Consider the following 4,298-nt stretch of genomic DNA (forward strand, 5'->3'; position numbering starts at 1 on the left):
TGAACAGGAGGAGTTCAGAGAAACCTGGAAGGACTTGCATGAACTGATGATAAGTGAGATGAGCAGAACCAGGAGAACATTATACATAGTATCATCAACATTATGTGTTGATCAGCTGTGATAGACTAGATTCTTCTCACCAATCCAACAGCACAAGAAAGTTCCAAAGGACTCATGATGGAAAAGGTTCTCCAAATCCAGAAAAAAAAATAAACTGTGGAATATGGATGCTGATTGGACCATACTATTTCTTTTGTTTTTGGTGCTGTTGTTTTTCTTTTTTGAGGTTTTTCATTTTTGCTCTGATTCTTATAACATGACTAATGCAGAAAAAAAAAAGAATGACTCTGGTGAGCTGCTTGAGGTAGCTAAGTGTCTCTGTGGATAGAGTGTTGGGTCTGGAGTCAGGGAGTCAAATCTCAAATACTTACTGGCTGTGTGATCTTGGACAAGTCACTTTCTCTACCTCTGCCTGTCTCAGTTTCTTCAGCATAAAATTAAGATCATAATATCACCTAATTCCCAGGGTTGCAATGAGGATAATAAAGTGTAAGCATAATGCTTGGCATGTAGTATATGCTTAATAAATGCTGGTTACCTTTGCTGCTGCAGAGATAATAGAATTACCACATGTCACCTCTAGCATAATCATGACTAATTGCCCCTTTGGACAATGAGGACTAGTACAAGTTATGGAGTGGGAAAAAGGCATAGTAAAGGTTGAGAACTACAAAATTTACTGTGAATTGATTCCCCACCCAGTCCCCTCTTTCCCAGACAAATGAATTACCTGGGGCTGACTGTCTTTGTCATTTCCAGACTCTTGATGGACCTTCCCCCAAGCAACTTATCCCCTCCCAATGTTCCCCACCTTATTCCCTGGACTTTATGTTATGTATCGCCTATACTTAACTTAGGAACAGTTGTATTATTTCTTTTGTCAAAGGTTCATTTACATTAAGTAGCTAGATGTCACTCTGGAGCAATCTTTTGGTTCCCTTTTTGTTCTGTTACCCCATAAAAACCCTGTCCTCTGTTCCCATCTTTGGGTATTCCTATAGCTTTGCTCTGCCCCAATTAAAGACCTTATTTTCTCCTATATTGATTGTTTCCTTAATTTCCAAGTTAACAAGGTTCAGAGCAGTTGTATCAGGTTTTCTCTTGTGGTGACATTTCCTGGTTTTCATGCTCCTGTTCTCAGTTCTACCAAGGGGAGTGAGGCCTACAAATAAGCAGTTAGGAAGAATTATGGAAACAAGCCTTTGCCACAAACACTGGAAATTCCGTAGCTGGGAAGTGGACTTTCAGATCTATGACTAATTCACTGGATGAAGATGTTCCTATGTTTACTCATTTTCTTGTGAAATGGACCTAAAATACTGAAAGTTGTGAAAAAATTTGAGAAGTGTCTCAGTAAAGTAAAAAAATCGAATAAAATTGTAATTTACATTTATAGATAAAAATAGGTTTGGTGAAAATAACTTTAACATTTTACCTTTATGCCAAAATTTTCTGGTAGCCACTAGTGAATGTACTTAATGGTGAACATAAATCTTTCAAATGGCACTTGATGAGACCCTGTAAGGGGCTAAAATTCTAGCTAGTCTGTCTAAAATGTCTAATGAGTGGTTGCCAATAAATTATAAGCTTTAACAAGAGTTTAGACTTTTAAGCTTTTATTAAGGAGAATAAGAATTTGGTCAAGAGAGAGAGAAAGGCCTAGATTCATCTAGCTATCCAAGAGAGAGAACATTTTTAGTTCCATTCTCCATCAGAGTCCTGAAGAAATAGAGCGAGAGCCAGCCTCGCCCCTTCTTCCTCCCCAAAGCAAACGCCAAAGAAAAGCAACATGGCTTGCCCTCAGATGCCTTCTCCTCATGGCAGAGCTGTCCTACAGTAAATCTCCAGCAGATGGCGTCATTCCAATCGTTACAACCCAAAGTTCAGACAAAATATAATCCCTGTCCTCATGGAATTTAAATTCTAATGGAGGGTATGAAGCATCCAAATAATGCAAATTTAGATATAATAAATGCATGAGAGAGTTACAAATTGCTATATGGAAGCAGAGGAGGAAACTAGGGGCAAGCCATTTCCCTTCTCTGGATCTCAGTTTCTTTATCTGTAAGAAGAGGGGTTAGGGGGGCAGCTAGGTGGCGCAGTGGATAGAGCACCGGCCCTGGAGTCAGGAGTACCTGAGTTCAAATCCGGCCTTAGACACTTAACACACACTTACTCGCTGTGTGACCCTGGGCAAGTCACTTAACCCCAATTGCCTCACTAAAAAAAAAAGAAAAAAAAAAAGAAGAGGGGTTAGGATTAGATAGCCTCTGAGGTCCCATCCATCTCTAAATAGATGATCCTATGAAAGATAATTATCAATTGGGAGAATTCTGGAGGACTTCACACAGGAGTGGAAACTTAAATTGTTTTTTAAAAGATGGGGAGCAATTCAAAGGTAATGGAGTGGGTTTGGGAAAGAATTTCAAGCATAAGGAAAGAACAAAAGTTAAGAGTTTTTATTTATTTTCTTTAGAGGAAAAACTCTAGCTTTCCTGAAATACAGAGTGTATGTGTAATTGAGGACTGGCCAATGACAGTCCAATCTTTAGAGCATGTGCAATGTTCCCTGTCTGGTTTCAATCTGAAGAGATTGCCTGGATTCTATACAGAGAACTGGTGAGTTTACTTCTAGCCATGAGTGATGAAGGGCTGGTTCTATATAGTATTGATGTTTTCTAATTGGAACTGAAAGGTTTAATTAAGGAACCCGAACTGAGTTTGTATGAAAAAGTAACAATGCACCATTCTCCAGCTCTCTCCCCTCTTCTCCCCCCAACCCTTTCCCCTGACTGTATTTGAAGGAGAAAGAACATTTATGGGGGGTGGGGTGGGATGGGGTGGGATGGGGTGGACAGCAACTTTACCTGCCTTGTTTCCCCATCCGGTTTTCATGTGTCACTGAGTGCATGGTGCCTATTTCTGTTGGCACCTTTCCTGATCATAAGTGAATAAGACAAAATGGGCTAGCATGCAACCTTTTGACATCTAAAAGGTCAGAACAACCAATAACTAGAGTAGTAGCAGAGACCACCAGAGCTGGGTGTAACCTTAGTTGAATTTGATGATAGGAAGGTAACTATTTGGTCTAACCCAGCTGTAAATAGATGCATTAGTCAAGTCAGCACCTCCAGCTGATCAAGGGAGCGATGCCATCTGAGAGGTAAACATGGTGGGGACTCTTAAAAAAAGGATTCCCCAGATCAGGAGGTATCCCTTAACCACATATGTTCTCTAAATGGGTGCTTCTCCACCTTTGTTCTTTAAGTTTCATCCCACTTTCCCAAGCCTCTTCAGAGGTGAGAGTGCACCCTAAATTTGGGGAACATTTTTGTAATTTTTGTCCTTGCTATACCTTCTCAGGAAATGTCTCTTTGTAAAAGTTAATTAATATCAACTGGCCCATTGATGTTATGGAATAAATCAGATGGTGGCTCATGCGCAACAATATTAGAAACCCCCAACCATTCAGGGTTACCTCTCATGCCTAAGAGGTAGGAGCCACCATCTGAAGACTCAGACTACTAAAGCTAGTGGAACTTGGAGGAAGTATCTCCAAAGAGAATGCTACATATGGAAGAGAATAATTTGGTATGTGACTAGAAAGAGAGTATGGTATCAGATTATGAGGAGCCTTAAATGTCACACTGAGAAGGTTGAACTTTATTCAAAATAAGGACCTGTGCATTGAGCAAAGGAGTAGCATGGCCAGATGAACACAAAAGGAAGATGAATTAGGAAGCTAGTAGGGCATGATCTAGTTAAGTTATTCATTTGCACAAAAATCTTTTGTTGTTCAGTCATTTCTGTCATGTTCTACTCTTTGTGACCCCATTTGGGGTTTTCTTGGCAAGTATGCTAAAGTGATTGCCACTTCCTTCTCCACCTCATTTTACAGATGAGGAAACTGAGGCAAACAGGGTTAAGTGACTTGCCCAGGGTCACACCGTTTGTCAGAGTCTGAAGTCAGATTTGAACTCAGAAAGATGACTCTTCCTGGGTCTAGGCCTGCCACTCTATCTACATAGCTGCCCTGTAAAAATCTTCACTGGCTTCCTATTGACCATTAAATTAAGGTAAAATTCCTTTGGAAATACCTAGGAGATGCTAGGAAGCTTAATATAGGTGCATAGGTGTTTTTTTCTCTTTAAAGTCAAGGGTAATTTATTGTATGAGTTTACATTGCCCTCTTACTCTGCTATATTGGAGAGTCTAATTATGCCAATGATTAATAGAAA

This window comes from Dromiciops gliroides, chromosome 4 (genome assembly GCF_019393635.1).
Source record: "Dromiciops gliroides isolate mDroGli1 chromosome 4, mDroGli1.pri, whole genome shotgun sequence".
Lineage (NCBI taxonomy): Eukaryota > Metazoa > Chordata > Mammalia > Microbiotheria > Microbiotheriidae > Dromiciops > Dromiciops gliroides.